The following is a 9,554-nucleotide window of genomic DNA, read 5'->3' on the forward strand; positions in this document are numbered from 1 at the left end:
GGATTCTTAGGAAAATCGCACCGACCCCATCGCTATCAATCAGATCGCCAGTTGGCATGGGATAGGCAGGGTGCGGCTAGGTCGTAATAGGATTATATTAGTTTTTCGCTGGTAGCATGATGGGTGCGATCATACCAGCACTAATGCACCGGATCCCATCAGAACTCCGCAGTTAAGCGTGCTTGGGCGAGAGTAGTACTAGGATGGGTGACCTCCTGGGAAGTCCTCGTGTTGCACCCCCCCTTTTTATTTTTACCGCATCTCCGGTCTGATGGACCGGAACGACAACCGGGCAATGGATTCTTAGGAAAATCGCACCGACCCCATCGCTATCAATCAGATCGCCAGTTGGCATGGGATAGGCAGGGTGCGGCTAGGTCGTAATAGGATTATATTAGTTTTTCGCTGGTAGCATGATGGGTGCGATCATACCAGCACTAATGCACCGGATCCCATCAGAACTCCGCAGTTAAGCGTGCTTGGGCGAGAGTAGTACTAGGATGGGTGACCTCCTGGGAAGTCCTCGTGTTGCACCCCCCCTTTTAATTTTTACCGCATCTCTGGTCGGATGGACCGGAACGAGAACCAGGGATTGGATTTTTAGGAAAATCGCACCGACCCCATCGCATAGCGATGGGTATCGGTCAGATCGCCGGTTGGCATGAGATAGGCAGGGTGCGGCTAGGTCGTAATAGGATTATATTAGTTTTGCGCTGGTAGCATGATGGGTGCGATCATACCAGCACTAATGCACCGGATCCCATCAGAACTCCGCAGTTAAGCGTGCTTGGGCGAGAGTAGTACTAGGATGGGTGACCTCCTGGGAAGTCCTCGTGTTGCACCCCCCCTTTTAATTTTTACCGCATCTCTGGTCGGATGGACCGGAACGAGAACCAGGGAATGGATTTTTAGGAAAATCGCACCGACCCCATCGCGTAGCAATGGGTATCGGTCAGATCGCCGGTTGGCATGAGATAGGCAGGGTGCGGCTAGGTCGTAATAGGATTATATTAGTTTTTCGCTGGTAGCATGATGGGTGCGATCATACCAGCACTAATGCACCGGATCCCATCAGAACTCCGCAGTTAAGCGTGCTTGGGCGAGAGTAGTACTAGGATGGGTGACCTCCTGGGAAGTCCTCGTGTTGCACCCCCCCTTTTTATTTTTACCGCATCTCCGGTCGGATGGACCGGAACGACAACCGGGCAATGGATTCTTAGGAAAATCGCACCGACCCCATCGCGTAGCAATGGGTATCGATCAGATCGCCGGTTGGCATGGGATAGGCATGGTGCGGCTAGGTCGTAATAGGATTATATTAGTTTTTCGCTGGTAGCATGATGGGTGCGATCCTACCAGCACTAATGCACCGGATCCCATCAGAACTCAGCAGTTAAGCGTGCTTGGGCGAGAGTAGTACTAGGATGGGTGACCTCCTGGGAAGTCCTCGTGTTGCACCCCCCCTTTTTATTTTTACCGCATCTCCGGTCTGATGGACCGGAACGACAACCGGGCAATGGATTCTTAGGAAAATCGCACCGACCCCATCGCTATCAATCAGATCGCCAGTTGGCATGGGATAGGCAGGGTGCGGCTAGGTCGTAATAGGATTATATTAGTTTTTCGCTGGTAGCATGATGGGTGCGATCATACCAGCACTAATGCACCGGATCCCATCAGAACTCCGCAGTTAAGCGTGCTTGGGCGAGAGTAGTACTAGGATGGGTGACCTCCTGGGAAGTCCTCGTGTTGCACCCCCCCTTTTAATTTTTACCGCATCTCTGGTCGGATGGACCGGAACGAGAACCAGGGAATGGATTTTTAGGAAAATCGCACCGACCCCATCGCGTAGCAATGGGTATCGGTCAGATCGCCGGTTGGCATGAGATAGGCAGGGTGCGGCTAGGTCGTAATAGGATTATATTAGTTTTTCGCTGGTAGCATGATGGGTGCGATCATACCAGCACTAATGCACCGGATCCCATCAGAACTCCGCAGTTAAGCGTGCTTGGGCGAGAGTAGTACTAGGATGGGTGACCTCCTGGGAAGTCCTCGTGTTGCACCCCCCCTTTTAATTTTTACCGCATCTCTGGTCGGATGGACCGGAACGAGAACCAGGGAATGGATTTTTAGGAAAATCGCACCGACCCCATCGCGTAGCAATGGGTATCGGTCAGATCGCCGGTTGGCATGAGATAGGCAGGGTGCGGCTAGGTCGTAATAGGATTATATTAGTTTTTCGCTGGTAGCATGATGGGTGCGATCATACCAGCACTAATGCACCGGATCCCATCAGAACTCCGCAGTTAAGCGTGCTTGGGCGAGAGTAGTACTAGGATGGGTGACCTCCTGGGAAGTCCTCGTGTTGCACCCCCCCTTTTTATTTTTACCGCATCTCCGGTCGGATGGACCGGAACGACAACCGGGCAATGGATTCTTAGGAAAATCGCACCGACCCCATCGCTATCAATCAGATCGCCAGTTGGCATGGGATAGGCAGGGTGCGGCTAGGTCGTAATAGGATTATATTAGTTTTTCGCTGGTAGCATGATGGGTGCGATCATACCAGCACTAATGCACCGGATCCCATCAGAACTCCGCAGTTAAGCGTGCTTGGGCGAGAGTAGTACTAGGATGGGTGACCTCCTGGGAAGTCCTCGTGTTGCACCCCCCCTTTTAATTTTTACCGCATCTCTGGTCGGATGGACCGGAACGAGAACCGGGGAATGGATTTTTAGGAAAATCGCACCGACCCCATCGCGTAGCAATGGGTATCGGTCAGATCGCCGGTTGGCATGAGATAGGCAGGGTGCGGCTAGGTCGTAATAGGATTATATTAGTTTTTCGCTGGTAGCATGATGGGTGCGATCATACCAGCACTAATGCACCGGATCCCATCAGAACTCCGCAGTTAAGCGTGCTTGGGCGAGAGTAGTACTAGGATGGGTGACCTCCTGGGAAGTCCTCGTGTTGCACCCCCCCTTTTTATTTTTACCGCATCTCCGGTCGGATGGACCGGAACGACAACCGGGCAATGGATTCTTAGGAAAATCGCACCGACCCCATCGCGTAGCAATGGGTATCGATCAGATCGCCGGTTGGCATGGGATAGGCATGGTGCGGCTAGGTCGTAATAGGATTATATTAGTTTTTCGCTGGTAGCATGATGGGTGCGATCATACCAGCACTAATGCACCGGATCCCATCAGAACTCCGCAGTTAAGCGTGCTTGGGCGAGAGTAGTACTAGGATGGGTGACCTCCTGGGAAGTCCTCGTGTTGCACCCCCCCTTTTTATTTTTACCGCATCTCCGGTCGGATGGACCGGAACGACAACCGGGCAATGGATTCTTAGGAAAATCGCACCGACCCCATCGCTATCAATCAGATCGCCAGTTGGCATGGGATAGGCAGGGTGCGGCTAGGCCGTAATAGGATTATATTAGTTTTTCGCTGGTAGCATGATGGGTGCGATCATACCAGCACTAATGCACCGGATCCCATCAGAACTCCGCAGTTAAGCGTGCTTGGGCGAGAGTAGTACTAGGATGGGTGACCTCCTGGGAAGTCCTCGTGTTGCACCCCCCCTTTTAATTTTTACCGCATCTCTGGTCGGATGGACCGGAACGAGAACCAGGGAATGGATTTTTAGGAAAATCGCACCGACCCCATCGCGTAGCGATGGGTATCGGTCAGATCGCCGGTTGGCATGAGATAGGCAGGGTGCGGCTAGGTCGTAATAGGATTATATTAGTTTTGCGCTGGTAGCATGATGGGTGCGATCATACCAGCACTAATGCACCGGATCCCATCAGAACTCCGCAGTTAAGCGTGCTTGGGCGAGAGTAGTACTAGGATGGGTGACCTCCTGGGAAGTCCTCGTGTTGCACCCCCCCTTTTAATTTTTACCGCATCTCTGGTCGGATGGACCGGAACGAGAACCAGGGAATGGATTTTTAGGAAAATCGCACCGACCCCATCGCGTAGCAATGGGTATCGGTCAGATCGCCGGTTGGCATGAGATAGGCAGGGTGCGGCTAGGTCGTAATAGGATTATATTAGTTTTTCGCTGGTAGCATGATGGGTGCGATCATACCAGCACTAATGCACCGGATCCCATCAGAACTCCGCAGTTAAGCGTGCTTGGGCGAGAGTAGTACTAGGATGGGTGACCTCCTGGGAAGTCCTCGTGTTGCACCCCCCCTTTTAATTTTTACCGCATCTCTGGTCGGATGGACCGGAACGAGAACCAGGGAATGGATTTTTAGGAAAATCGCACCGACCCCATCGCGTAGCAATGGGTATCGGTCAGATCGCCGGTTGGCATGAGATAGGCAGGGTGCGGCTAGGTCGTAATAGGATTATATTAGTTTTTCGCTGGTAGCATGATGGGTGCGATCATACCAGCACTAATGCACCGGATCCCATCAGAACTCCGCAGTTAAGCGTGCTTGGGCGAGAGTAGTACTAGGATGGGTGACCTCCTGGGAAGTCCTCGTGTTGCACCCCCCCTTTTTATTTTTACCGCATCTCCGGTCGGATGGACCGGAACGACAACCGGGCAATGGATTCTTAGGAAAATCGCACCGACCCCATCGCTATCAATCAGATCGCCAGTTGGCATGGGATAGGCAGGGTGCGGCTAGGTCGTAATAGGATTATATTAGTTTTTCGCTGGTAGCATGATGGGTGCGATCATACCAGCACTAATGCACCGGATCCCATCAGAACTCCGCAGTTAAGCGTGCTTGGGCGAGAGTAGTATTAGGATGGGTGACCTCCTGGGAAGTCCTCGTGTTGCACCCCCCCTTTTAATTTTTACCGCATCTCTGGTCGGATGGACCGGAACGAGAACCGGGGAATGGATTTTTAGGAAAATCGCACCGACCCCATCGCGTAGCAATGGGTATCGGTCAGATCGCCGGTTGGCATGAGATAGGCAGGGTGCGGCTAGGTCGTAATAGGATTATATTAGTTTTTCGCTGGTAGCATGATGGGTGCGATCATACCAGCACTAATGCACCGGATCCCATCAGAACTCCGCAGTTAAGCGTGCTTGGGCGAGAGTAGTACTAGGATGGGTGACCTCCTGGGAAGTCCTCGTGTTGCACCCCCCCTTTTTATTTTTACCGCATCTCCGGTCGGATGGACCGGAACGACAACCGGGCAATGGATTCTTAGGAAAATCGCACCGACCCCATCGCGTAGCAATGGGTATCGATCAGATCGCCGGTTGGCATGGGATAGGCATGGTGCGGCTAGGTCGTAATAGGATTATATTAGTTTTTCGCTGGTAGCATGATGGGTGCGATCATACCAGCACTAATGCACCGGATCCCATCAGAACTCCGCAGTTAAGCGTGCTTGGGCGAGAGTAGTACTAGGATGGGTGACCTCCTGGGAAGTCCTCGTGTTGCACCCCCCCTTTTTATTTTTACCGCATCTCCGGTCGGATGCACCGGAACGACAACCGGGCAATGGATTCTTAGGAAAATCGCACCGACCCCATCGCTATCAATCAGATCGCCAGTTGGCATGGGATAGGCAGGGTGCGGCTAGGTCGTAATAGGATTATATTAGTTTTTCGCTGGTAGCATGATGGGTGCGATCATACCAGCACTAATGCACCGGATCCCATCAGAACTCCGCAGTTAAGCGTGCTTGGGCGAGAGTAGTACTAGGATGGGTGACCTCCTGGGAAGTCCTCGTGTTGCACCCCCCCTTTTAATTTTTACCGCATCTCTGGTCGGATGGACCGGAACGAGAACCAGGGAATGGATTTTTAGGAAAATCGCACCGACCCCATCGCGTAGCGATGGGTATCGGTCAGATCGCCGGTTGGCATGAGATAGGCAGGGTGCGGCTAGGTCGTAATAGGATTATATTAGTTTTGCGCTGGTAGCATGATGGGTGCGATCATACCAGCACTAATGCACCGGATCCCATCAGAACTCCGCAGTTAAGCGTGCTTGGGCGAGAGTAGTACTAGGATGGGTGACCTCCTGGGAAGTCCTCGTGTTGCACCCCCCCTTTTTATTTTTACCGCATCTCCGGTCGGATGGACCGGAACGACAACCGGGCAATGGATTCTTAGGAAAATCGCACCGACCCCATCGCTATCAATCAGATCGCCAGTTGGCATGGGATAGGCAGGGTGCGGCTAGGTCGTAATAGGATTATATTAGTTTTTCGCTGGTAGCATGATGGGTGCGATCATACCAGCACTAATGCACCGGATCCCATCAGAACTCCGCAGTTAAGCGTGCTTGGGCGAGAGTAGTACTAGGATGGGTGACCTCCTGGGAAGTCCTCGTGTTGCACCCCCCCTTTTTATTTTTACCGCATCTCCGGTCTGATGGACCGGAACGACAACCGGGCAATGGATTCTTAGGAAAATCGCACCGACCCCATCGCGTAGCAATGGGTATCGGTCAGATCGCCGGTTGGCATGAGATAGGCAGGGTGCGGCTAGGTCGTAATAGGATTATATTAGTTTTTCGCTGGTAGCATGATGGGTGCGATCATACCAGCACTAATGCACCGGATCCCATCAGAACTCCGCAGTTAAGCGTGCTTGGGCGAGAGTAGTACTAGGATGGGTGACCTCCTGGGAAGTCCTCGTGTTGCACCCCCCCTTTTTATTTTTACCGCATCTCCGGTCGGATGGACCGGAACGACAACCGGGCAATGGATTCTTAGGAAAATCGCACCGACCCCATCGCGTAGCAATGGGTATCGATCAGATCGCCGGTTGGCATGGGATAGGCATGGTGCGGCTAGGTCGTAATAGGATTATATTAGTTTTTCGCTGGTAGCATGATGGGTGCGATCATACCAGCACTAATGCACCGGATCCCATCAGAACTCCGCAGTTAAGCGTGCTTGGGCGAGAGTAGTACTAGGATGGGTGACCTCCTGGGAAGTCCTCGTGTTGCACCCCCCCTTTTAATTTTTACCGCATCTCTGGTCGGATGGACCGGAACGAGAACCAGGGAATGGATTTTTAGGAAAATCGCACCGACCCCATCGCGTAGCAATGGGTATCGGTCAGATCGCCGGTTGGCATGAGATAGGCAGGGTGCGGCTAGGTCGTAATAGGATTATATTAGTTTTTCGCTGGTAGCATGATGGGTGCGATCATACCAGCACTAATGCACCGGATCCCATCAGAACTCCGCAGTTAAGCGTGCTTGGGCGAGAGTAGTACTAGGATGGGTGACCTCCTGGGAAGTCCTCGTGTTGCACCCCCCCTTTTAATTTTTACCGCATCTCTGGTCGGATGGACCGGAACGAGAACCAGGGAATGGATTTTTAGGAAAATCGCACCGACCCCATCGCGTAGCAATGGGTATCGGTCAGATCGCCGGTTGGCATGAGATAGGCAGGGTGCGGCTAGGTCGTAATAGGATTATATTAGTTTTTCGCTGGTAGCATGATGGGTGCGATCATACCAGCACTAATGCACCGGATCCCATCAGAACTCCGCAGTTAAGCGTGCTTGGGCGAGAGTAGTACTAGGATGGGTGACCTCCTGGGAAGTCCTCGTGTTGCACCCCCCCTTTTTATTTTTACCGCATCTCCGGTCGGATGGACCGGAACGACAACCGGGCAATGGATTCTTAGGAAAATCGCACCGACCCCATCGCTATCAATCAGATCGCCAGTTGGCATGGGATAGGCAGGGTGCGGCTAGGTCGTAATAGGATTATATTAGTTTTTCGCTGGTAGCATGATGGGTGCGATCATACCAGCACTAATGCACCGGATCCCATCAGAACTCCGCAGTTAAGCGTGCTTGGGCGAGAGTAGTATTAGGATGGGTGACCTCCTGGGAAGTCCTCGTGTTGCACCCCCCCTTTTAATTTTTACCGCATCTCTGGTCGGATGGACCGGAACGAGAACCGGGGAATGGATTTTTAGGAAAATCGCACCGACCCCATCGCGTAGCAATGGGTATCGGTCAGATCGCCGGTTGGCATGAGATAGGCAGGGTGCGGCTAGGTCGTAATAGGATTATATTAGTTTTTCGCTGGTAGCATGATGGGTGCGATCATACCAGCACTAATGCACCGGATCCCATCAGAACTCCGCAGTTAAGCGTGCTTGGGCGAGAGTAGTACTAGGATGGGTGACCTCCTGGGAAGTCCTCGTGTTGCACCCCCCCTTTTTATTTTTACCGCATCTCCGGTCGGATGGACCGGAACGACAACCGGGCAATGGATTCTTAGGAAAATCGCACCGACCCCATCGCGTAGCAATGGGTATCGATCAGATCGCCGGTTGGCATGGGATAGGCATGGTGCGGCTAGGTCGTAATAGGATTATATTAGTTTTTCGCTGGTAGCATGATGGGTGCGATCATACCAGCACTAATGCACCGGATCCCATCAGAACTCCGCAGTTAAGCGTGCTTGGGCGAGAGTAGTACTAGGATGGGTGACCTCCTGGGAAGTCCTCGTGTTGCACCCCCCCTTTTTATTTTTACCGCATCTCCGGTCGGATGCACCGGAACGACAACCGGGCAATGGATTCTTAGGAAAATCGCACCGACCCCATCGCTATCAATCAGATCGCCAGTTGGCATGGGATAGGCAGGGTGCGGCTAGGTCGTAATAGGATTATATTAGTTTTTCGCTGGTAGCATGATGGGTGCGATCATACCAGCACTAATGCACCGGATCCCATCAGAACTCCGCAGTTAAGCGTGCTTGGGCGAGAGTAGTACTAGGATGGGTGACCTCCTGGGAAGTCCTCGTGTTGCACCCCCCCTTTTAATTTTTACCGCATCTCTGGTCGGATGGACCGGAACGAGAACCAGGGAATGGATTTTTAGGAAAATCGCACCGACCCCATCGCGTAGCGATGGGTATCGGTCAGATCGCCGGTTGGCATGAGATAGGCAGGGTGCGGCTAGGTCGTAATAGGATTATATTAGTTTTGCGCTGGTAGCATGATGGGTGCGATCATACCAGCACTAATGCACCGGATCCCATCAGAACTCCGCAGTTAAGCGTGCTTGGGCGAGAGTAGTACTAGGATGGGTGACCTCCTGGGAAGTCCTCGTGTTGCACCCCCCCTTTTTATTTTTACCGCATCTCCGGTCGGATGGACCGGAACGACAACCGGGCAATGGATTCTTAGGAAAATCGCACCGACCCCATCGCTATCAATCAGATCGCCAGTTGGCATGGGATAGGCAGGGTGCGGCTAGGTCGTAATAGGATTATATTAGTTTTTCGCTGGTAGCATGATGGGTGCGATCATACCAGCACTAATGCACCGGATCCCATCAGAACTCCGCAGTTAAGCGTGCTTGGGCGAGAGTAGTACTAGGATGGGTGACCTCCTGGGAAGTCCTCGTGTTGCACCCCCCCTTTTTATTTTTACCGCATCTCCGGTCTGATGGACCGGAACGACAACCGGGCAATGGATTCTTAGGAAAATCGCACCGACCCCATCGCGTAGCAATGGGTATCGGTCAGATCGCCGGTTGGCATGAGATAGGCAGGGTGCGGCTAGGTCGTAATAGGATTATATTAGTTTTTCGCTGGTAGC

The 9,554-nt window shown here is 52.5% G+C and overlaps 31 non-coding genes across 31 annotated transcripts; all 31 read left to right on the top strand.

Moving 5' to 3' along the window:
* Window positions 1-121: 121 nt before the first annotated feature.
* On the top strand, window positions 122-240 carry LOC122285845. Its single transcript, XR_006233195.1, has one exon. It is a non-coding gene; the product is annotated as a 5S ribosomal RNA (ribosomal RNA).
* Window positions 241-418: 178 nt separating this feature from the next.
* Window positions 419-537, top strand: LOC122285846. Its single transcript, XR_006233196.1, has one exon. It is a non-coding gene; the product is annotated as a 5S ribosomal RNA (ribosomal RNA).
* A 189-nt stretch (window positions 538-726) lies between these two features.
* On the top strand, window positions 727-845 carry LOC122285848. The gene has a single exon (XR_006233198.1). It is a non-coding gene; the product is annotated as a 5S ribosomal RNA (ribosomal RNA).
* Window positions 846-1,034: 189 nt separating this feature from the next.
* LOC122285850 lies at window positions 1,035-1,153 on the top strand. The gene has a single exon (XR_006233199.1). It is a non-coding gene; the product is annotated as a 5S ribosomal RNA (ribosomal RNA).
* Window positions 1,154-1,342: 189 nt separating this feature from the next.
* LOC122283101 lies at window positions 1,343-1,461 on the top strand. The gene has a single exon (XR_006230584.1). It is a non-coding gene; the product is annotated as a 5S ribosomal RNA (ribosomal RNA).
* Window positions 1,462-1,639: 178 nt separating this feature from the next.
* Window positions 1,640-1,758, top strand: LOC122285851. Its single transcript, XR_006233200.1, has one exon. It is a non-coding gene; the product is annotated as a 5S ribosomal RNA (ribosomal RNA).
* Window positions 1,759-1,947: 189 nt separating this feature from the next.
* On the top strand, window positions 1,948-2,066 carry LOC122285852. The gene has a single exon (XR_006233201.1). It is a non-coding gene; the product is annotated as a 5S ribosomal RNA (ribosomal RNA).
* A 189-nt stretch (window positions 2,067-2,255) lies between these two features.
* Window positions 2,256-2,374, top strand: LOC122285853. The gene has a single exon (XR_006233202.1). It is a non-coding gene; the product is annotated as a 5S ribosomal RNA (ribosomal RNA).
* Window positions 2,375-2,552: 178 nt separating this feature from the next.
* On the top strand, window positions 2,553-2,671 carry LOC122285854. Its single transcript, XR_006233203.1, has one exon. It is a non-coding gene; the product is annotated as a 5S ribosomal RNA (ribosomal RNA).
* A 189-nt stretch (window positions 2,672-2,860) lies between these two features.
* On the top strand, window positions 2,861-2,979 carry LOC122285855. Its single transcript, XR_006233204.1, has one exon. It is a non-coding gene; the product is annotated as a 5S ribosomal RNA (ribosomal RNA).
* A 189-nt stretch (window positions 2,980-3,168) lies between these two features.
* LOC122285856 lies at window positions 3,169-3,287 on the top strand. Its single transcript, XR_006233205.1, has one exon. It is a non-coding gene; the product is annotated as a 5S ribosomal RNA (ribosomal RNA).
* A 178-nt stretch (window positions 3,288-3,465) lies between these two features.
* Window positions 3,466-3,584, top strand: LOC122285857. Its single transcript, XR_006233206.1, has one exon. It is a non-coding gene; the product is annotated as a 5S ribosomal RNA (ribosomal RNA).
* Window positions 3,585-3,773: 189 nt separating this feature from the next.
* LOC122285858 lies at window positions 3,774-3,892 on the top strand. The gene has a single exon (XR_006233207.1). It is a non-coding gene; the product is annotated as a 5S ribosomal RNA (ribosomal RNA).
* A 189-nt stretch (window positions 3,893-4,081) lies between these two features.
* LOC122285860 lies at window positions 4,082-4,200 on the top strand. Its single transcript, XR_006233209.1, has one exon. It is a non-coding gene; the product is annotated as a 5S ribosomal RNA (ribosomal RNA).
* A 189-nt stretch (window positions 4,201-4,389) lies between these two features.
* LOC122285861 lies at window positions 4,390-4,508 on the top strand. Its single transcript, XR_006233210.1, has one exon. It is a non-coding gene; the product is annotated as a 5S ribosomal RNA (ribosomal RNA).
* A 178-nt stretch (window positions 4,509-4,686) lies between these two features.
* On the top strand, window positions 4,687-4,805 carry LOC122287733. Its single transcript, XR_006235021.1, has one exon. It is a non-coding gene; the product is annotated as a 5S ribosomal RNA (ribosomal RNA).
* Window positions 4,806-4,994: 189 nt separating this feature from the next.
* LOC122285862 lies at window positions 4,995-5,113 on the top strand. The gene has a single exon (XR_006233211.1). It is a non-coding gene; the product is annotated as a 5S ribosomal RNA (ribosomal RNA).
* A 189-nt stretch (window positions 5,114-5,302) lies between these two features.
* On the top strand, window positions 5,303-5,421 carry LOC122285863. Its single transcript, XR_006233212.1, has one exon. It is a non-coding gene; the product is annotated as a 5S ribosomal RNA (ribosomal RNA).
* A 178-nt stretch (window positions 5,422-5,599) lies between these two features.
* LOC122285864 lies at window positions 5,600-5,718 on the top strand. The gene has a single exon (XR_006233213.1). It is a non-coding gene; the product is annotated as a 5S ribosomal RNA (ribosomal RNA).
* Window positions 5,719-5,907: 189 nt separating this feature from the next.
* LOC122285865 lies at window positions 5,908-6,026 on the top strand. Its single transcript, XR_006233214.1, has one exon. It is a non-coding gene; the product is annotated as a 5S ribosomal RNA (ribosomal RNA).
* A 178-nt stretch (window positions 6,027-6,204) lies between these two features.
* LOC122285866 lies at window positions 6,205-6,323 on the top strand. Its single transcript, XR_006233215.1, has one exon. It is a non-coding gene; the product is annotated as a 5S ribosomal RNA (ribosomal RNA).
* Window positions 6,324-6,512: 189 nt separating this feature from the next.
* Window positions 6,513-6,631, top strand: LOC122285867. The gene has a single exon (XR_006233216.1). It is a non-coding gene; the product is annotated as a 5S ribosomal RNA (ribosomal RNA).
* Window positions 6,632-6,820: 189 nt separating this feature from the next.
* LOC122285868 lies at window positions 6,821-6,939 on the top strand. The gene has a single exon (XR_006233217.1). It is a non-coding gene; the product is annotated as a 5S ribosomal RNA (ribosomal RNA).
* A 189-nt stretch (window positions 6,940-7,128) lies between these two features.
* Window positions 7,129-7,247, top strand: LOC122285869. The gene has a single exon (XR_006233218.1). It is a non-coding gene; the product is annotated as a 5S ribosomal RNA (ribosomal RNA).
* Window positions 7,248-7,436: 189 nt separating this feature from the next.
* On the top strand, window positions 7,437-7,555 carry LOC122285871. The gene has a single exon (XR_006233220.1). It is a non-coding gene; the product is annotated as a 5S ribosomal RNA (ribosomal RNA).
* Window positions 7,556-7,733: 178 nt separating this feature from the next.
* LOC122287734 lies at window positions 7,734-7,852 on the top strand. The gene has a single exon (XR_006235022.1). It is a non-coding gene; the product is annotated as a 5S ribosomal RNA (ribosomal RNA).
* A 189-nt stretch (window positions 7,853-8,041) lies between these two features.
* Window positions 8,042-8,160, top strand: LOC122285872. The gene has a single exon (XR_006233221.1). It is a non-coding gene; the product is annotated as a 5S ribosomal RNA (ribosomal RNA).
* Window positions 8,161-8,349: 189 nt separating this feature from the next.
* Window positions 8,350-8,468, top strand: LOC122285873. Its single transcript, XR_006233222.1, has one exon. It is a non-coding gene; the product is annotated as a 5S ribosomal RNA (ribosomal RNA).
* A 178-nt stretch (window positions 8,469-8,646) lies between these two features.
* Window positions 8,647-8,765, top strand: LOC122285874. Its single transcript, XR_006233223.1, has one exon. It is a non-coding gene; the product is annotated as a 5S ribosomal RNA (ribosomal RNA).
* A 189-nt stretch (window positions 8,766-8,954) lies between these two features.
* LOC122285876 lies at window positions 8,955-9,073 on the top strand. Its single transcript, XR_006233224.1, has one exon. It is a non-coding gene; the product is annotated as a 5S ribosomal RNA (ribosomal RNA).
* Window positions 9,074-9,251: 178 nt separating this feature from the next.
* LOC122285878 lies at window positions 9,252-9,370 on the top strand. Its single transcript, XR_006233226.1, has one exon. It is a non-coding gene; the product is annotated as a 5S ribosomal RNA (ribosomal RNA).
* Window positions 9,371-9,554: the final 184 nt, after the last annotated feature.

Source organism: Carya illinoinensis, chromosome 11 (genome assembly GCF_018687715.1).
Source record: "Carya illinoinensis cultivar Pawnee chromosome 11, C.illinoinensisPawnee_v1, whole genome shotgun sequence".
NCBI lineage: Eukaryota > Viridiplantae > Streptophyta > Magnoliopsida > Fagales > Juglandaceae > Carya > Carya illinoinensis.